At 43.7% G+C, this 22,177-nt stretch overlaps 1 protein-coding gene across 2 annotated transcripts in view; it reads right to left on the bottom strand.

Moving 5' to 3' along the window:
- RPN2 (ribophorin II) overlaps positions 1-22,177 on the bottom strand; it is a 514,179-nt gene that overhangs the window by 453,802 nt on the left and 38,200 nt on the right. The gene's annotated exons all lie outside the window — the stretch shown is intronic.

Consider the following 22,177-nt stretch of genomic DNA (forward strand, 5'->3'; position numbering starts at 1 on the left):
CCAAGATACTACTCACCCATGAAACATGACGCAGCATGCACCCTCCCCCTTCCCCCATGGAATGACTACACCTAAAAACTATGTCCGAACCCTAAAGTTTCTGACTTGGAATGTCAACGGGTTAGGTAGTAGTCTTAAGAGAAGATTAGTCATACAGTTCGTGAACAAACACGCACCGAATATAGTATTCCTTACTGAAACCCACCTAGTGGGCACAACCTGTAATTTATTCAAACGCACCAACTACCGCACTGCGATACACCATGGGCTCACGGGGAATACTCATAATAATGCATAAAAGGCTTCCATTTGCCCTCTCTAATGTGACACAGGACACCTGGGGTAGATTTACATATGCTAAGGGAACGTTCTAGACCAAACCATTGCCTGGTTAGTGGTCTACTCAACTCCCGCATTGATGACTGCGTTGGTAAATGACATCACACTCGTAATTGCCAAAGACATGTCAGATACGCTAATCCTAGGCGGAGACTTCAATGAGGTTGTGAACGTGGAGTTCGAACGCACACTTTTACGAGGGAGAAACCCAAGAATTCATACCAAACTCGCCACCTTCACCGACGCAATGGGACTGAGGGATGTGTGGCGAGACCTAAATCCTGACATAAGGGAATACTCATACCATTCTGGGGTCCACGCCTCATTGTCAAGGCTGGACTACTTTTTTCTTCTAGCAACTGTCATACACAAGGCAGTTATGGCAAAGCTTCTCCTGAGGGGTATATCAGACCACTCCCCCGTGCTGATGTAGCTTGCGACGTCAAGACCACTCTCTCCCCCGCTCCACCTCACTGATGCCCAACAAGGCTGAAACCCATGTATGGGGTTGCTGTTGGTACTCTTGTCCAGACGTGAACTGCTTTAGCATTTCGGTGCTGGACTGCCCATGTGGGCAGGACAAAGACCGATATGCAAATGGATATTTCCCATCGGTGAAAGGTACAGTGAGCTAAAGTGTGGCTGCAGTCTCTAGAGTGGGTACCTTCCCAAAGAACAGGCCATTTTTACAGTGTTCGTGCTCATACAGGAGCGCCCATGACTAATTTATGCTTTTTTAAATAAGCATACTTTAAAAAGGCAAGAGATTCTAACAATACAAATAAACTTTGAAATTACTTTTCAGAATCAAACAAGCCAGTAATTAATCTTTGGATATGCCTCATACACTTCTCCTACACCCAGAGGTGACTTCAATCACAAGGATAGTATGCACATTTATATATTACACTAGCATACTTTGCAGATTCAGAGTTGCTGAAAGGAAAGGTTAAGGGAAGTAAAAAGGTTAGAACAATTTTTCAGCAATCGTAGGGACAGCTAAATCCTCCAATGAAGTCTAGATGAGCCTTTCCCAGCAGTACCGGTATACCTATGAGGGACAAACGGTATCAAAGTCATGGATTAAGAAGAGTGCCTTTTGGGAGCCAGGACAGTCAAAGTCACTGGAAACCAGTCTATGGATCTGATGCCCTTCTTGGATAAATCTTGCACAAAGTTAGAGAGTTCCGAAAAATCACTTGTAGGGTCACAAGCGGTTAAGCCTGTGAAAAGAGTTGAAATCAACTCGAAAGAGATAGCCAACGCAATTCCCCAGTGAGAAGAGTATGGCTAAAGGCAATAAGGTACTTACCCCAAGCCTAAACAGTACCTCTGGTTAGAAGAAGAGTGGTCCAGCTGGTTTCCGTCTTGCTACAGCGGTGCAGACCCTGGTTCCTAAGCCTCAGTCGTGGGGCCAAGAGGGAGGACGTCTGTAGGGCTCCTGCGGCAGTACTCGGGGAAAGTCATCAGCAGCTACGGCCTCTTTTCGGTTCATCAGCACTTTGCAGTTTCACCGCTTAACAAACAGCACAGATGCGGATCTCGGACACCGGTTAACGTCCTTCACTCCCTCAGTCCTGCACTCTGGTGAGGGGAATCTGGATCTTGCAGTCCTGTCCTTGGGAGGCTCCTGGAGCTTCTAGCCGGATTCATTCCCCTGCAGATGTTTCACTCTACTAAAGACTCGACCCCTGGCATCGGGCTCCCGCAGCAACGGAGAGGCACAGTAAGTCAGGATGGTGGTCCAGTGGATTTCGTCTCGGGGTTAGTTGGTCCCACTAACCCAATGCAAGAAGTCGTTCTGTCTAGAGCTTCTCCCTCGAGGTGAAAAAAACAGGTTAGCACAGCAGCAGGGCTTCACAGAGCAATTTAAAGGTCCAGGAGGTTGCAGCAAGCTTCGTTCACGGTTTCTTCGTCAGGTGTTTCTCCCAGTGGTCCACTCTGCCTGCAGTCCCAAAACCCTCTCCTTTTAAGCAGGTCTCTCCCATTCATGCAGAGCCTAGGCTGTCACATAGCAGGGCGGCTGTCCTGAGAGGACAGCCAACCAAACAGGACTAGTTGCATTCAGGCATTCCTAGAGAACAAAGACAGGGGAGTTTTGGGACACTCCCTCATATCTCGTCCTTCCAGACACACTGGAGCCAGGGGCGGGCATCAGGACTGACGTCCGCCAAAGGCAAGACAAACAAAGGGCTCAAACCTGTCTCAACGCACAGGGTAAAACCCAAGAAAAACCTCACACACAGAAAATGGCGAGAGCGGGCCATTTTGACTAAATTGTCACCCATGGGTGCTGTACCGGTGCGGAGGGTTCGGCCAGCTGTAGAAAAGCACGTTAGGAAAAGGTAAACCACTGCCACCAGCCATTTAAAGTAGTGAGGGTAAAATGTTCCACGAGAATGTAGGATTAGGGGCTACCCAGTAACCCCCTACAGCTCCACATAAAATAGTGTGTGCTGGACCCACAAAGAGAAAAAGTAAAAGCCAATTTCACTTTACTGTTCTTGGGAACTGTAGTTCACCCAAGGAAAGGTATTTAAACCTTAAGAGAAATCTGAAGGATTTCTCTGTGACACTGCACTGAAGGTGCTGTGCGTCTGAAATTCTCATTCTATGGCTAATTTCCCTTACCTATAGAGTCCCCCAGCAGCTTTGCTGGATTTGAAGGGTTTGTTTCTTTTTACCTGCTAAGAGTGAGACTCTTTTTCCCACTCTTAGGCATTTTTGCTATGTGTGTTCTAGACTATTTTTGTGTTTAATGCCTATGGGATTTTCTCTCCCCCATAGGAACCATCTTTATCCACATGTGTTACACAGCACCCTCAGTGCAGTGACACAGGGGTGTCGTAGCGACCCCCAAACAGACTCCATTCCCTGGGACCGACTACTGTCTCCAAGGGCATGTAAACTCCCCATGACTTTACTAGTCAATTCTTATGAGCTTAACCAGTACAACCATCTTACTATGGAGGTACTGGAAAGGGTTAATAGTTGTTCCCTTAGGTTCATTTTCGAGGGGTACCGTAAAGTCCCTCTCTCTAAAGTTTCTGGGTGGTGGCAGTGGTTACTACCATAAATATTCGACCGTGAATATTTTCTTATGGGATTTTCCCGTTGTTCGAGGCTACCACTTTTTCCGACAGCCTCTAACATACCGCCGGTTTATTTTATTATTAACTTTACTCCGGTAGGTTTTATTTGCCAGAACTTTAATATAAATTTTTTCTCGTGTCTTACTCTAAACTCCTAACCCAGGTCGGGGATCCTTTGTTCGTCCTTTTGGCGGGCTTCTGCCAAGAAGCCCTCCTTTTGGCACCACTGAGTCCAGGGTGGGTCCATTGTGTGGGAGGGGAGTAGGCCCCCTCGACAGGGTTGCCTCCGCAACCCATGTTGCACTCAATTCTGATAGGCTGGAGGGTCTCCCACCAAGATGACCACTCCACTGTGTGAGTGACAGCTAGGCTGTATGAATGGGGTTCTTTTTGCATAAAAGCAGGGTCCTGAGGACTGGAAGAGCAAGACGTCGCCACTGGAACTACGGAACCGAAGGGGAGAGAAGCCACGGACATCTTCAGCACCTGCACCACCGGTGAAGCCCTGAGGCAGCGTCTCACCACTTTTCTTCCACACGGTGAGAGGAGATCTTCTTCGAAAGAGCCTTCTTCCCTTGAGCTGGCGGGACCAACCAGTTCACCAATCGCTTCCTCGGACCTGCCTTGGTCGAATCGCCAGTGCCCAGCACTTGGAGGCCGGATAGCCAGAAAGCCATCCACCCGGACCACGATTTAAAGGAGCGTACCTTTTTTTCGTTGGGCAGCACCGCGGCTGGTTTCATCCCTGGGTAGTGCAGTAACTCGAACCTTCCTCCACGACAAGAGCCTCTCTTCCTCTGCTGGATTCCCCCGAACTGCAGGAACTGCCAGGAACAACCGCCATTTTGCTCAGTTTTCAATTACTGATCTTTCTGCTATAGTATTACTGTGCATTACTTGTTCACAAAACATCAGGGAAGTGTTGCTAGGAGGTGTCTGAAGATATTTCGGTTTAACTTGTGTTTTCCCTCCCTTTCGCTAAACTGCTAGAGTGCCATTTGTAGTTGGTTTTCACTGTGCCGTTTTGCTCAGTTTTCACTCTACCGCAAACTTGTCTACAATTGACTAGGGAGTTGTATATACTTTCCTTGACTAAACTTAACTTGCTTTATCAACTGTGATGTATGTGTTGAACTAGATGTGTATAAAATAAATCTATATATTCTCTTTTTAATACAAAGCTTTGGCCAGTGTTTCCTTGTGACATAGTACTGTGATACCTATTATGTAAACCCTGAATACTGCTCATCTCCCTCTTGAGATAAGTCTGACTGCTTAGCCACAGCTACCAACTAAATCTTTGTGGTACAGACTGATACCAAAGGGGATTTTTCTTGCTCATACCTGTAGTCTTAATCTTCTGTAGTGCTCCCTAAGGGAACTGCATAGGATTCTACCTTACAGCGTCACCATACAAAAAGCAGATGCCTATGGAGTTTGTCAGACTCCATAAACAGTGAAAATCCAAATCAGATAAAAACACATGAGTGAGAAAAATGTCTCACTCACTCCAGGGTTAAATGTAAAAAGTCCTATGTCCAGCAAAACAGCTGGGGGTCTCCAAGGTTGAAGGGAATTGGCACAGAAATGAAAATTCCCCCTAACAAAACTCCCAGAGTTTCCCTGCTCACTACAACAAGGGTGGCCTTCTGACATCAGTCCACCGGGGCTGATTTGAGAAATCCAGCTTAAACACACATTTCTTGACCTCCTACCTCCAAGTTAAGCCTCCAGAAAGGTTGCCTTTTCTACAAAGTTAAAATGGACCACCAGCTCCTGCTCTGCCGAGATAACTAAAATAAACATATCTAAGAACTAAGGCGGCTTCTTGTTTGCGTTGTGTCTTGGTGAAAATATGTGACTTTTCCTGGCAAAATATTAAGACAATGGTTAAACACATGCATGCTATACCACGGTACACCGTAATTTCACGTGAAGATTATCATACCATCAATAAATCAATACAGTGAAATCCCTATGATACGCTTCACTCGGTCGAGTCAGTGTTTAGAAAGCAGTCTGAAGTTCTAAGAGTGCCGAAAGCAGCCTCGAATGATCCTGTAGCAGCTCACAGTCAATAGAGTGCAGTCAAGCTGAATCAGAGAAGTCGTCTTGGCGCGATAAACAGGATTCCAGGCAGCTTTTAACTTCTGGGTTGCTGGGAGAGCCAATCCAGAGGGTCCATTGACAAGGAGAGTCCTTAGATCCTCACTTCCACTCCGGGAAGATTGATTGGCAACTAAGGGGTTGAAATTGGGATTTGTTCACCAGGAGCAAAAAGCAGCTCCTGGCTATCGGGCAGAATCAGTTCGGCAGGAGCTACCTTTGGGGGAACCAGGAGCTAGAACGTGGCGCACTGCAAATCCAACTTTCCACAAGATGCCAACGCTAACCATTTTGTCCATTTCATGTTATCCAATATGCTCTAAATGTTCCTTAGGCGAGTGCTTTTACGCTTCTCGATATACATTCCCAAACATACACAGTTAATATCACCTAGCTAGGGTTGCATGGCACCACTTGAACAGGAGTCAAAAGTAGCTCTTGGTTTTTTCAAGCTAACCAGGCTCCCCCTGGGTATAACCAGGAGCTAAATAGCTCCCAGCTCATGGCAATTTCAAACCCTGCTCGCAGGATCCTGGTTTCAGTGCACAGGTAGCAGAGATTCCTTGGTCTACAGCCATGCCACCTCCACGGTTCCCATGAGGATAGTTAGTTAGGGAGCAGAGCTATCTGCTGCTTTGTGACCTTAGCATCTTCACCTCGTGGGCAGAGGACTTTGGAAATAGACTGCACCCTGAACAGAAAGACTGAACCCTGAACAGAATCGCCCAATGGATTTCCTGCACTTTCAAAGGTAAACTGCTACAGCATATTTATTGGTCCAGAGAAAGCCTGTTAACAGGGGTCAAATCCAGGATGCTGTAACAAGTGCCCTTTACCTTCTGAAATTATACCCAGAGTGCTTTGTCTGCAGGAAGTAGAGTGGGCAGGATGTTTTATAAAGGCCAAGCAGAAACCACAATTGTGGAGCCCCTCTCCTCTACTCTACCATCACCCCCTTGGCATGTCTGACTTCAAAGGGACTCTGATCAGCACCCTTGTGTGAAATGTGTTTGGTTAGGTCAGGGCTACCACTGAAGCACCGGTTTCCTGGGTGACCTCCCGAGGAGTGATCCAGTGCCTCAGGAGGAAGGTTTTCAGCTTCCTCAGGGGGGAAGAAAAAAAATAAAATCACATAAACAGCTTTCTAGCCATTGTCCCACATAGCTTTTGCAGAGATAAGCCCAGGCAGCCGATACACATCAGCCCTGCCATGGCTGAAGCACTGCTCAAAGCTAACAATATGGTACCCAAACACTGCCATGCATAATTCTGCGAAACCTGAAAGGCCACCATGGCACAACCAGGCATTGCTTTTATTTACAACTTAACGTTCCAGTAGGCTGTCAATTATATTTTGCATCAGAGATGCTTAAGATTAAAAAGCACCCTCTGCATAATTGTGTTCCAGCAGATGTCAGGAATGCACGTGACATTTTTGAGCCCATCTTGCTGCTATTGCAGCTAGAGGAGTAGACTATTTTGGCTTGGAGCATTGTGAAAAGAAAGGTGGTCTCATTAGCAGACCTTTTCAGAAACGTCATTGCCAGCATTATTTTATAAATAAAAATCAAAACAGTTCAGGTCATTCCGCTCCCACAGGATGGCACCCGGTCTCACAGATGACGCTCTACACATTCTGGATAAAAATGGACTCCCTGCTTACTCATTGTCCTTGACCGTCCTGCTTCCTCCAATACAGTTGTTAATGGGTGTACCTCACTCCTGTACCCCACCCCGGATGTTTTTCAAATGTGGCAACCTGCTCCACGTCACCACTCTTAACTCTCGCTCTGCTGTCAAACATTACTCTGACATTTGGCAATTCCTCGAAGACCTGGACCTGGACGTCCTCGCTCTCACAGAGACATTGTTCACGGCCAGCTCTGTCACAAGTTCGGACAAGCTCCTCCTTGAGGGCTACAAGAACTTCTCTGAGCCCAGAACCAACCGGCCCAGAGGTGGAGTGGCCTCGATCTTTCCGGAGAGAGTCCCTGCTTCTATCATTCCAACGCAGGCCTACTCCTCCTTTGAATGCCCAGTTTGCATACTCTCCCATCTCTCCTGGCCTCTCTCTGACTGTGGCCACCTGGCCAGGTCACCCTCTTCCTCTCTGAATGGGGTGACCTCTTCTTCTCTCCTTGCCTCGAACTCTCAACTTGTCCTTGGAGACTTTATCAACCTGGATGCTTCCAATCCCTCTTCTGGGCTTTTCCGCAACCTATGGGACTCTCTCTCCCTTTCCATTCTTCCTTCCCTCTGGCCTAACACTCCGCTGGACACAACTTTACAACTTGGATGTTCTCATCTCCTCAGACATCCCCCTCTCTAACCCCTCCCCCCCTCACCACTCCTCTCTCTTGGTCTGACCACCTTCCCCTCAAGCAAAGGCAACCCCAGCACTACCAGGTCCTTCGGCCCATTAAACGAGTGTCAGTAAATGCCTTTGCCTCTATACTTTCTCTGCTCCTCCTGCTCCTGCGGCTGACTCACACCCGGCACCGCTCTCTCTAACCTGCATCGTTCTATCTCCAACACTCTGGACATCTTTGTCCCGGTCATGAGAATCCACCTGAAGCCGATCTCCAATTTCAACTGTAGGTACGATGCTGACCTCGCCACGCTGAAACGCAAGTGTAGGATGGCTGAGAGGAAGTGGAGGGCTTCAGGCATATCCTCTGACAAAGTGGTCTGCCGTTTGTTCCAAAGGCAATACAGATTCTGTCCTCTCCAAGAAGAGGGTCCACATCCAAGCCTGCATCACTGCGGCCTCCAACAACATGGCTGAACTCTTTCTGCAAGGAGCTGGTCAATCCTACTGCAGTCTCCACCTCTCCCGTTCCCTCCCAGGCCCTCTGTACGGCCAGGACCTCATTTCACCACAAACTCAGGAAATCCTGTCCTCGCTTTCCTCTACCTCTCTCAGGCCCACTTTGGCCACCTCTCCCTCTCGTCTTCCTTTTTTCTCCTTCACTCTGACAACACTGACGATTTCTGTACAAGTCTGATCTATGAAAGTGTCGTCCAAGCAGGTTCTCCCCTGTTCCACCAGAACCATCAAAGACCACATTACCGCTCTAGCCTTGGCGGATTTCACGCTTTCACCACGGGAGCTTTCCCCCCCTCTCCTCAAGCCCTCCCTTGTGCACCCCATCCTAAAAAAGCTGTCTGCCAATCCTACATGTCCGGCAAACTATCACCCAATTTCCAACACTGCTTTCCTGGACAAACTCCTGGAAAAGCTGACCATCTCCCAGTTGACCCTTCACACTGAATCTGTTGGCTGCCTCCATGATAATCAGTCTGGCTTCAGAGCAGCCAGAGGCACTGAAACGGCATTCCAGCTCTCCTTCGGTCCTCATCCTCATTGCCCTTTCCTCTGCCTTCGACACAGTCAATCACGCCACCCCGATCAACCAACTCCGTGCAAACCTGGACATCACGGATCAGGCCCTAGCGTCATGGGCTTCCTTCCTCTTGGACCATCTCTCCCAGGCCTAAATTGGGTCCTTTCTGGCGACCACCTCTCTCCACATGTGGTGTCCCCCAGGGCTCTATCCTCTCACCCTGCTCTTCAATGTCTATCTGGCCCCTCTGATGCACCTGATCTTCACCCTCTTCTAACTTTGTTTTCAGGATTGGTGCGCCTCCGCCGATCTTTGCCTTAATGCCAGTAAGTCTGAGATCCTTCTCATTGGGTTGGGGGGTATCGGGGGGAGTCCCCTCTCTCCAACTCCCCCTCCTATCGCCCCCTCCCTCCTCGGGCACCGTTACCCTCACCTTCCTGTGAGGCAAAAAACCTTGGCATCATCTTTGACGCCACTCTCTCGTTCTCGCCTCACATCTCGTACTAGCCAAAAGGCCCACTTCCAGCTGAACCTCCTCAGAGGTATTCTACCTATTCTCACTTTCCCCCAGAAGGGCACTATCTCCAGAGTCCTGGTTCTCTCCAGGCTGGACTACTGCAACAGCCTCTTTCTCAACCTGCCTACCTCTACTCTTCACCCCCTGCAACTAATGCAGAACAGGACTGCAAAATATATCCGTGGCCTCAAGCCCAGGGCTCCCATCTCTCCAGCCCGAAACCTCTCCACTGGCTCCCGGTGGCTGCAAGGATTCAAGACCCTCTGCATCGTCCACAAGGCTTGCAGAGGGCAGGGCCTACACCACAGCCAACTGTCTCTTCCAAAATACCTCAATTGTGTTCACCATGCACTCCTATTGATGTTGTTTGTGTATTTGGATAAATGTTAAATAGCACAATAGTGCTTTTAGGACAATTTAGGGTGCAGGGGAGATGACAGTCAACCCTGGCATATGGGTTTTAAAATATACAAAAACAAAGTAAGTTCCTAATAGAGGAACTCCCGTCCCCTGCACACTTTCACTAGCTCAAATAGAGCCCAATTATTAATATGACTTAGATACACCAAATATGTGTACACATACTTTGCAATACTTATTATTTAGTTTAAAGCACAAAAAACATTTTAGTATTCAATGAAGAACCTCCACACATAAATTGTAGGTATTTCCAGTTTCTTTAATTTTCAATAATTCATAGTTGGCCCAACGCGTTTCGAGAAGTTCATCTCTTCTTCAGGGGCATATTGAACAAAATGCATCATATCTAAAGGGAAATTTCAACAAAACATGTAATTATCTATATGATAATATATATTCAAAGTGAATCATAATTCAATATATTGTATTCACCTGCATACTCATCAGGAAAGAACCCAATGTACTGCTGGCTTAGGTAAATATCATTAAAGTAAACATATTCACTCAGTTATTCAACTATAAAGTTGTTCGGTCTATTCTATCCTAGACAATCAGGTGTGTCCAACAATCAATATACCAAATGCAAAGTTTCAACTAGTAGATATTTTTTTTTAAAAAGGCATTCAAGGGTCTGACCGCCAAATGGCGGTGTAATAGAGGCATTCAAGTGGGAGATGATATTCTCATTGTCGGTAGTTGACGAGAGAGTGGTTCATTCATAAATGGAGGGCTATTAATCAATGATTATTCATGTTGAGAGATATGAGGCGGGCTGTATCTTTAAAAAAGAATATTAGTCTCAAAAGGTTTTTGTGCTTACCCTTATGCTAAGGAAAGTAGTCACCGTGAAGGTAGAATGGCAACAATCTCAACCCGGAGGATCCGGCAGAACATGAGATGCTGTGACTTCTCAGTCGTCTGGGTCGTACTCTAATGTTTAAAATGTGTAGAAAAAGGCATTAGAGCCTGATCGTGTAGTTTAAGGAAGCAAGGTAGTGCAGAGGAGGATCTGCTTACCTTCTCAGTCCGGCAAGAAAGGAGAAATGGCGTGTCCCTTCCTGTGCTCGTAGTAAGAGTACCGGGCGGCACACTGAAGTAATGGCGCTTGACTATGACGTCACCGCGCAGTGGCGTCAGGTGACGTCACTATTGTAAACAAAAAAATCGGGAAGAGTAGTGTACGTTAGTGGCGAGTGCAACAAAACATACGGAGGTAGAAAATGTTTAAGAATGTATGGAAGTAATCAATTCCTGAAAGGTAGGTAAGACGTCAGAGCGGACGGACGTCTTGGGATAGAAAGATCCCTTAGAAACATAAGAGCAGAGTTGGAATAGTTCGAGTGGTAATAGTGTTCATGGGTGTTCTTAAGAGTACGTCTCAAATGGCATTACAGTAAGGTAGATGTCAAACAACAGTAAAAAAACATACTAGTGGTTCTGAGAAATGTGGTTGTGTAGGTACAAATGTTTCACCTGTACAAAAGTTTAGAAAAAACATACTTGTAGTCCTTTGCAACGGTACTGCTTAAAGCAGGTGTATTCCTTTAAAAGTCCATTCGGGCTCACACTCTGATTCAACTCGCCTGTTTTGAGGCTTACAGTCTACATCACCCTGATATTTCTCGGAAACCTTTGTATATATGTACAATATGCATGGGTACATATATCATTACATACAATGTTCTACATTGAACGTCTGTCTCAATGATGGGAGACTTACACTCTAATGAGTAACCAGTTCACCTTTGTTACATTGGAAACTTTGTATCATTCGTTTTTTTTAAAATAACTTACATAAGTGTATATTGGACTAAATTTGGTTAGTACATTGGGTATTTCACAAGGATGGACCCAAGTAAAAGTCTTCGTTTAAGCCTAATGGAGTCATGGCATCCAATTTATGGATCCAGAATAATTCTCTTTGTGCCAATCGTTTGGCTAAGTCTCCCCCTCTTGGGGCTGTTTCGAAGCACCTCTAGTACAACCAGTCTCAATTAAAATATATTATGTCCATTTTCTTTGAAGTGTCTGGCAACTGGGGATTTAATGTTGCCCGTTCGTATATTGGATTTATGTTCCGTCCATCTCTCACGTGCTTTGCGGGTGGTCTTGCCCACATAATATTTTCCACATGGACACTAATCCGTAGATCACATTTTTACTTTCACAAGTGGCAAAGTCCTTTTAGCATTATTTTTTTACCGCTATTAGGTTGTCTTATGTGGTCCCCCTTGATGAGGTTGGAGCAGTGTTGGCATTGCCAGTTGAGGCAGGCATGTGTTCCCATCTTCTGTTTTCTGAATGTGGTTTGGGTTTGTTTCTTCATTCTTTCTGCCCTAATTAGACTATCTTAAAGTGTTTGCCCCTCTTATAGGCTAACATGGGCGGTCGGGGAATAATCTGTTCAGATTTGCATCTGATTTTATCAGATCCCAGTTTTTGTTGATTATTCTCTTGATTTGGAAACTTTGGCTGGAGTATTTTAAGGTGTGAATGAGTCTCGTGTTTTTCTTGGGTTTATCCTGAAGTAAATCTTCTCTGGTTATAGCGTTAGTTCGTACTAATGCTTTGTCAATTATTTCCGTTGGAAATCCTCTTTTCTTGAATCTGTCTTTCATGATTTCTTGTTCTGTTAGTAATTCTGTAGGATCTGATGTGATTTTTTTCAACCGAAGAAATTGAGAAAAGGGTAGATTGGTAGCTTTCACCCACTCCATCTGAAAGACAAAGTGTAGGACACTATTGACGTCTGTTGGTTTTCTGTAAATTCTCGTGTAAAATTCTGTGTCTCTTCTTTCAACTTGTACGTCTAGAAAATGTACTCCAGGTGTTCCAATTTCTAATGTAAAGGTGATGTTCTCATGGCAGTTTATGTAAGAGAGGAACTCGGCGGTCCCTTGCCAGATGCCAAAGATGTCGTCTATGAAACGTTTCCAGAATTTGATTTTGCTTTTCCAAGATTCTTTGTTCAAAATGTGATAGTGTTCAAAATGAAACGGGAAGATATTTGCAAAGGATGGGGCTACCGAAGAACCCATTGATGTACCGGATATTTGAAGATAATATTTGCTGTCAAATCTGAAGTAATTGTTATACAGGATGATCCTAATCAGTTCTATTGCAAAGACCTTGTTGATGAGTGTAGTATTATGCCCGAGGAGAAACCATTCCAGGGCCTCTATTCCTGCTTGGTGGGGTATTGATGTATATAAGCTATTCACATCCAGTGTGAATAGTATTAGATCCGTTTCATCAGTTCTTATTTCCCTTAATAACCGTAAGAAATGTGCAGTATCTTTTAAGTAGGTAGTGGTTTTTTGTACCAATGGTTGAAGAGCCTTATCTAAATAGATGGCAAGTGGATGAAAAATACTTTTGGTATCAGCTACTGTTGGTCGAAAGGGCGGCTGTCTGAGATTTTTATGCACCTTAGGAAGTGCGTAGAAAACCAGCGTAATAGGAAATCTTTTAATGCGAAAATCTCTTGTGGACTCAGTAATCCAATCTTCGTCGTGAGCTTTGTCTATTGTTTCTTTAATCATGGTGCCGATAGACATGATGGGGTCATTATCCAGGACGATGTGGTATGTTGATCTTTTAGAAGTCTGAGGCAGCCATCGTTGTAAAGGTTTGTGTCCATCAGGACTAAAGCTACACATTTGTCCGCTGGTTTAAGTGTGACCGTGATCAATTAAAACTCATTAAGGAATTATCAGAGGATATCACGGTCTCACTTAAACCAGCGGACAAAGGTGGAGCTTTAGCCCTGATGGACACAAACTTTTACAAAGATGGCTGCCTCAGACTTCTACAAGATCAACATACCTACATCGTCCTGGATAATGACCCCATCATGTCTATCAGCACCATGATTAAAGAAACAATAGACAAAGCTCACGACGAAGATTGGATTACTGAGTCCACAAGAGATGTTCTCATTAAAAGATTTCCTATTATGCCGGTTTTCTACGCACTTCCTAAGGTGCATAAAAATCTCAGACAGCCGCCCTTTCGACCAATAGTAGCTGGTACCGAAAGTATTTTTCATCCACTTGCCATCTATTTAAATAAGGCTCTTCAACCATTGGTACAAAAAACACCACTACCTACAAAAGATACTGCACATTTCTTACGGTTACTAAGGGAAATAAGAACTGATGAAACGGATCCAATACTATTCACACTGGATGTGAATAGCTTATATACATCAATACCCCACCAAGCAGGAATAGAGGCCCTGGAATGGTTTCTCCTCAGGCATAATACTACACTCATCAACAAGGTCTTTGCAATAGAACTGATTAGGATCATCCTGTATAACAATTACTTCAGATTTGACAGCAAATATCTTCAAATATCCGGTACATCAATGGGTTCTTCGGTAGCTCCATCCTATGCAAATATCTTCATGTTTCATTTTGAACACCATCACATTTTGAACAAAGAACCTTGGAAAAGCAAAATCAAATTCTTGAAACATGTCATAGACGACATCTTCGGCATCTGGCAAGGGACCGCCGATGAATTAAAAGAGTTCCTCTCTTACATAAACAACTGCCATGAGAACATCACCTTTACATTAGAAATTGGAACACTTGGAGTACATTTTCTAGACGTACAAGTTGAAAGAAGAGACAGAATTTTACACGAGAATTTACAGAAAACCAACAGACGTCAATAGTATCCTACACTTTGGTAGCTTTCACCCACTCCATCTGAAAGACAGACAATCTACCCTTTTCTCAATTTCTTTGGTTGAAAAAAATCACATCAGATCCTACAGAATTACTAACAGAACAAGAAATCATGAAAGACAGATTCAAGAAAAGAGGATTTCCAACGGAAATAATTGACAAAGCATTAGTACGAACTAACGCTATAACCAGAGAAGATTTACTTCAGGATAAACCCAAGAAAAACACAACGAGACTCATTCACACCTTAAAATACTCCAGCCAAAGTTTCCAAATCAAGAGAATAATCAACAAAAACTGGGATCTGATAAAATCAGATCCAAATCTGAACAGATTATTCCCCGACCCGCCCATGTTAGCCTATAAGAGGGGCAATAACTTTAAAGATAGTCTAATTAGGGCAGGAAGAATGAAGAAACCAACCCAAACCACATTCAGAAAACAGAAGATGGGAACACATGCCTGCCTCAACTGCCAACACTGCTCCAACCTCATCAAGGGGGACCACATAAGACACCCTAGTAGCGGTAAAAAAATAATGCTAAAGGACTTTGCCACTTGTGAAAGTAAAAATGTGATCTACGGATTAAAGTGCCCATGTGGAAAATATTATGTGGGCAAGACCACCCGCAAAGCACGTGGGAGATGGACGGAACATAAATCTAATATACGAACAGGCAACATTAAATCCCCAGTTGCCAGACACTTCAAGGAAAATGGACATAATATATCTCAATTGAAACTGGTTGTACTAGAGGTGCTTCGAACAGCCCCAAGAGGGGGAGACTTAGCCAAACGATTGGCACAAAGAGAATTATTCTGGATCCATAAATTGGATGCCATGACTCCATTAGGCTTAAACGAAGACCTTTACTTCGGTCCGTTCTTGTGAAATACCCAATGTACTAACCAAATTTAGTCCAATATACACTTATGTAAGTTACTTCAAAAAAACCGAATGATACAAAGTTTCATTAGAGTAAGTCTCCCATCATTGAGACAGACGTTCAATGTAGAACATTGTATGTAATGATATATGTACCCATGCATATTGTACATATATACAAAGGTTTCCATGAAATATCAGGGTGATGTAGACTGTAAGCCTCAAATCAACAGGCGAGTTGAATCAGAAAGTGTGAGCCCGAATGGACTTTTAAAGGAATACACCTGCTTTAAGCAGTACCGTTGCAAAGGACTACAAGTATGTTTTTTCGAAACTTTTGTACAGGTGAAACATTTGTACCTACACAACCACATTTCCCAGAACCACTAGTATGTTTTTTTACTGTTTGACATCTACCTTACTGTAATGCCATTTGAGACCTACTCTAAGGAACACCCATGAACACTATTACCACTCGAGAACTATTCCAACTCTGCTCTTATGTTTCTAAGGGATCTTTCTATCCCAAGAGATCCGTCCGCTCTGACGTCTTACATACCTTTCAGAACTTGATCACTTCCATACATTCTTATTACATTTTCTACCTTTGTATGTTTTGTTGCACTCGCCACTAACGTACACTACTCTTCCCGATTTTTTGTTTACAATAGTGACGTCACCTGATGCCACTGCGCGGTGACGTCATAGTCAAGCGCCATTACTTCAGTGTGCCGCCCGGTACTCTTACTACGAGCACGGGAACGGACACGCCATTTCTCCTTTCTTGCCAGACTGAGAAGGTAAGCAGATCCTCCTCTGTACTACCTTGCTTCCTTAAACTACACGATCGGGCTCTAATGCCTTTTTCTACACATTCTAAACATTAGAGTACGACCCAGACGACTGAGAAGTCACAGCATCTCATGTTCTGCCGGATCCTCCGGGTTGAGATTGTTGCCATTCTACCTTCACGGTGACTACTTTCCTTACCATAAGGGTAAGCACAAAAACCTTTTGAGACTAATATTCTTTTGTAAAGATACAGCCCGCATCATATCTCTCAACATGAATAATCATTGATTAATAGCCCTCCATTTATGAATGAACCACTCTTTCGTCAACTACCGACAATGACAATGATATCTCCCACTTGAATGCCTCTATTACACTGCCATTTGGCGGTCAGACCCTTGAATGCCTTTTTAAAAAAAAATATATAGAATATCTACTACTTGAAACTTTGCATTTGGTATATTGATTGTTGGACACACCTGATCGTCTAGGATAGAATAGACCGAACAACTTTATAGTTGAATAACTGTGTGAATATGTTTACTTTAATGATATTTACCTAAGCCAGCAGTACATTGGGTTCTTTCCTGATGAGAATGCATGTGAATACAATATATTGAATTATGATTGACTTTGAATATATATTATCATATAGATAATTACATGTTTTGTTGAAATTTCCCTTTAGATGTGATCAATTTTGTTCAATATGCCCCTGAACAAGAGATTAACTTCTCGAAACGCGTTGGGCCAACTATGAATTATTGAAAATTAAAGAAACTGGAAATACCTACAATTTATGTGTGGAGGTTCTTCATTGAATACTAAAATGTTTTTTTGTGCTTTCAACTAAATAAGTATTGCAAAGTATGTACACACATATTTGGTGTATCTAAGTCATATTAATAATTGGGCTCTATTTGAGCTAGTGAAAGTGTGCAGGGGACGGGAGTTCCTCTATTAGGAACCTACTTGGTTTTCTTCCAAAATACCTTCCTGCCAGAGCCCCTCGCAAAGCTACCTCAAACTCTGAGCGTCACACGCTTCTCCAGGCAGAGAGTGGGGCATAGATATCTCTCCTCTGCAGGTGCCTCCCTCTCAAACTTGAGCCGGACCACATTAAGTTCCGGAAGCAGCTCAAGAGGCTGCTTTTCTCCTCTGCCTTCTGTCTCGCACTCCCTTGCTAACTTACCATCAGCTGCACCGACTGGTTGCTTGGTCCGCTCATAGCCTCACTGGGTACCAGGCTCCTCCACGACCAATATTCCTTTGCACTGCCTCCTTGCCTTCCGTGCACTTAAGGGCTGTAACTGTAACCCATACAGTCCCCCCCCCTTCCTCCTGCACTTACCCAGAGTCGTGCTGCCCTGGCTGCACATACTCATAGCCATGCTGCCCTGTTCGCACTCTCCCTTGCTCTCCCACCTCTCCTTCCCCTTGCACTTGCATGAGCTGAATGACAAGAACTAGTATGATAGTTTGTCTTGTCTTTCCTAGGTCTTCCCTCCCTTGTCTTGTGGCGCCTAAACACTTGTGTACAGACACGTTAGAAATGTCATATCATGTAACCCTCTTCAATATCGTTGCCACAGGCATGGCTTCGACGAAACAGTCCTGCAGTCAGGGTGCGAAATTTGAATTCACCCCTAACCTTTGGCAAGTGATATTTGACTCTTGGCAAGTATGAAATGATGTGCTGTATGTATGTATAGAATTGAAGTGGTAAGTGACTTTATTGTTGACTAGTATCTTGGAATTCAAATGTTTGCCTGCTGCACCAGTGGTCCCATCTCATACCTCGCCAACAGAGGCCAACTCATCCGGATGGGCCCAAACCTATCCCCCAGCACCACTGAGTAACCTGCAGAGTTCCACAAAACCCAATCTTGTCCTCATCTTAAAGCTATACATGGTACCTCCAAGGAAGTCCTTGCCAACACAGAAAAAATGATACACCAATATGCAAATGGCACACAGTTTTACCTAAAAATCAATTGCAGCGTGTACATCCATCGACTTGTCTGTCACTCATCCAAGCCTGGATGTCAAGCGTTTAGATGAAGATCAACACAACAAAAACCACATTTATTCTCCTTGGAAATCTCACCAAGCACACCCAAGCAGGCCTCCAGATAAGGTGCGTACCTGGCCTTTTTACTCATGAAAATATTGTAAATACAACAGCTTTATTATTTTCCTGTGTACATTTACACACAGGTTTAGAGCAGAGGGCAGTGCAAAAGTCAGGTTACTTGACAGAAACCAGAAGGCTTCTTTTGATTACATGGATGTAATTGCAAGCCACCTCTGAAACAGAATGCATTTCTTTGAAGCCTTTCAAAAAAAGAAACGGCACACTGATGAAATGAATGGTTTCTTTCCATCCAGCTTCTGGGTTGATGCTCGTGGAGCAGAAAGAAGCACTGTGCATATTTATTTTCCTAGAATTGTATAATTAATAAGATGGAAACCTCAGTTGCAATTGAGAATTAATATTCTGTAACAAATTAGGCTTTTTTTTCCCCAGTAAAAGCAAACCAGTTTGGCACAATTGTATTTTTCAGAGTTCCGGTGCTCTGTGTATAATCATGCAGGGGCACGTAATTTTTACACTTGGAATTTAATGTACACTCCAATTATAAAAAGAGTGTGTAAAATGATGACTATGCACAGTCTAGTTTACATCCACTCAACCTTGCAGTCAATGGGGTACATTACTATAAATGGTCAGTGGCAGCCGTGTTTTTGCTCAAGGGCGAGTGATTGTCATTACACCAATTACAGATGCTCTAGCCTCTCAAATCTTCAAGACTACAATTAAAACATCCAAAACGGACTCTCCAGGAAGTGCAAGCGCTGTTAAAAAATAAACGAATGAAAGTTACATTGGTAATTGAAACTCAGCAAAACATGTCCCGGTGATAATCCAGATAGGTATTTAACTTTATGTAGCGCTTCATGAATGGTTCATCCAACATCTAGGTACTATGATTATTATACCTCAGTCGATACTCAGTTAACCGACCTCTGAAGGATGTTAGACAATAAGATAGCTCAGCCAGTTGAGCACTCATTGCTGCAATCTGTAGGTTGCAGGTTCGAATCCCGGCAAGGCCAACGTAGCCTTTCATCCTTTCAAAGTCGATAAAGGAGTACCAACTTTGGTTTGGTGATAATTGTGATAAATATGTTATGTACAGTGCTTTGCCAAAAGTGCTATATAAATAACCATTTGACCATTAGATTAGATATAGAATTTTGCATGGAGTCCTTGCCTCTCTGCACTGTTGTATCACAACATTGGCATACCATTAGGCAGTAATAGCTCCAGAAAATGAGGACTTTCATTAAACCTCAAAAGACAATTCTGCTCTAGAACCTCAAAACACACAATACAATTAATGTTTGCTTTACTATGTAATTGGCTAGGTTTTTGTGATTTCAACATTTAATATATACAGGAGAGATCAAATGGCTAGACCTTAAAGAAATAATGAAAGGTGTACTCTGTGACAACGCAGAAAGCTGCCACATAGTAATGATTTCTATACAGGTCTTTGCGCATGTCTGCTGAATGTCACATACATGTTACTCTTGCAAAGGAGAAAAGTCGTTTTTACCCTCTTAAAATCAGATTTACTCTCAAAGTTTAAAAATAGTGAGTAAAATATTCCAACCTCAACATTTTATCTGGAGCCCTGCGCCCAAGTTCAGAATTTGCTGACTCACACGAAGAGAAACAATCACACCTCAACTCTCGCAGCTTTACCATTAACTGGCCTCTCATTTAAAATACACATTGCCAAGACAATCCAAGCAGCACTGTACGAGCTTGGGCTCCTCTGAAAAGTCAAGTTTTTTAATCCGGGTTTCAGAACGATTATAAAGGCCCTAGTAATCTCACACCTGGATGGTGGCAAAGCACCCCTCACAGGAGTCCCAGCTGTCACCTTAGCCCCTCCAAAATCTGTCCAGCACGCTGCACCACTGGGCTAAGCAAATTCGCCAATATCACCCACACCCTCAAGGTGCATCACGTTTAAGACCATGTGCCTCACCTATAAAGCAGTCCAAACCATAACACCACTAACTGGCCAAGAAACTCAATCTCCAGAATCACTGTAACAAGTTATCAAAGGAGATAAGACTGGCCCCTTCAAACCTACACTTCAGGAGGTAGCCCCTTGTTCTTCTTTCATAGCACTGAAGCTTCCCAGCTAGGTTTGCACTTTGGAAATACCATACCTGCATATAGTTGTGAGACCTGGACACTAGGGAGAAAGAGTCAGGATATTATTTAAGACAAGTAAAAAGTGGAGAAGCATCTCAAAACGTGTGCAAGAACGTTCCTCTTTACAGAAAGCAAATGCTCCTTTCCTAACACATCATATTAGATAACAGGGGAAAATCATCATTTGAGCATAGCCGCACTAGAAGTAGAAAGTCATGGCAGATGCCAAGCCTCTGGTAGTGCCCACTCAAGATAAACAGGACTCAACATTTAGATTTTATTGAGAGCTAAAAGCAGCTCCAGGCTACAGGAAAGATATCCCAAGGATAAAAGGAGCTAGTAAAACCATGCTACACATCCAACTTCTCGAAGAGGTACAATCTAACTTTGTGTCCATTATATAATTAATTATGCTATAAAGGTCATCTAGTTGTGTCCTCTTCTCTCCTTGGTATGCATTCAGAGTTAATATGGCACGAGTAGGTTTGTATGAACCAGTTGGCCTCGGTAGCTTGTGCTAGCTGCTGCTGTGAAGCAAACCAGAATCCACTAGGCTACAAGCAGGAGCTAAATAGCTAGTATTTGACAGCAATTTCACACCCCGATATAGCATGTCTGAAGGTGCTTTGAACCAGTATACCTCGAGAGGCTTGGGTGGTGAATGAAGAAGCATACAAATGGTTCTAGGTGATTGTTTTAACATTTGAAAAAAAAATGTTCTGCACCTCCCCTCAACCCCCTTCATTTTCCGATATTTTTTCCAAATTCACCCTAGTGTTTTATAATTACTCATTCGACCCATTCTAAATTAGAACTCTAGGAGTAGCAGTTTTAACAGCCAAAACCGCAAATTGCGTTTTTTCTGCAGTGCTGCAACTCTTAGTCCTAATTAAGGATTCACAGATGTGTCTTTCTGAGATAACATTACATTAGCTCCATTACTAAATATAAAAAGGCTAGCATGTAATTGACAATGCATGGTCTAGTGCCAGTATTCATTAGTGGATCTAGACTGCTTTTGAAAAAAATTTAAAAAAAGATCTCTCTCCCCTCATGTGATTAAAAGGTAGAGTATATAATGTGTGAGAAACTGCAGAAAATAAGTAAGCTAAATGAATTACAGATGGACGATATTCACGAACGAAATACAATTGTTATGCCCCCACAATATTGCTTCGCCAAGTCCCTTAGCTTTCCTTTTAAGCCACATTCATGTAGGAGATGCCAGTTACCATTTACTTTGACACTACTTGTTTCGCATAACCCTAACTGAGCATGCACCGTGTAATTAACTGATAAGTGCTGTTCAACAAGAGCTGGTGCCAAGGTAAATGGCACTCGATTGATTGCCCAAACCAGTGAACTAGAATAGAAAATGGGCCTACACATAAGTACGCAGAAATTCGCCCTGTTGGTGGATGTCCAAAGCCCCTCAGAAGACCGGAAGTTGTCAAAAGACATGATAGCCAGGAAAATACTATAGAGGGACTATGAGGTTATAAGAGTATATTACATTTAGCAGGATAGGCGTGCTCTAAGCCCTATAGATGGCTCTAGAATGTTTTTAGGTTTCGGTTCTGTCAGCTGATTAAGGTCCTGAAAAGGTTAGGCAGCAGAAGGGAAGAGAGGGGAGGGTTGGAGAAGTCGGTTAACGCATCGGATGCTTTTTTTCTTGGCTTTCAAGACAATTAATAAAGATGATGCAATGTCATCACCCAAAACTAATATGCGAGCCTGGTTTCACCAACAATCCCAT

Source organism: Ambystoma mexicanum, chromosome 3p (assembly GCF_040938575.1).
Source record: "Ambystoma mexicanum isolate Mex_15411 chromosome 3p, UKY_AmexF1_1, whole genome shotgun sequence".
Classification (NCBI taxonomy): domain Eukaryota; kingdom Metazoa; phylum Chordata; class Amphibia; order Caudata; family Ambystomatidae; genus Ambystoma; species Ambystoma mexicanum.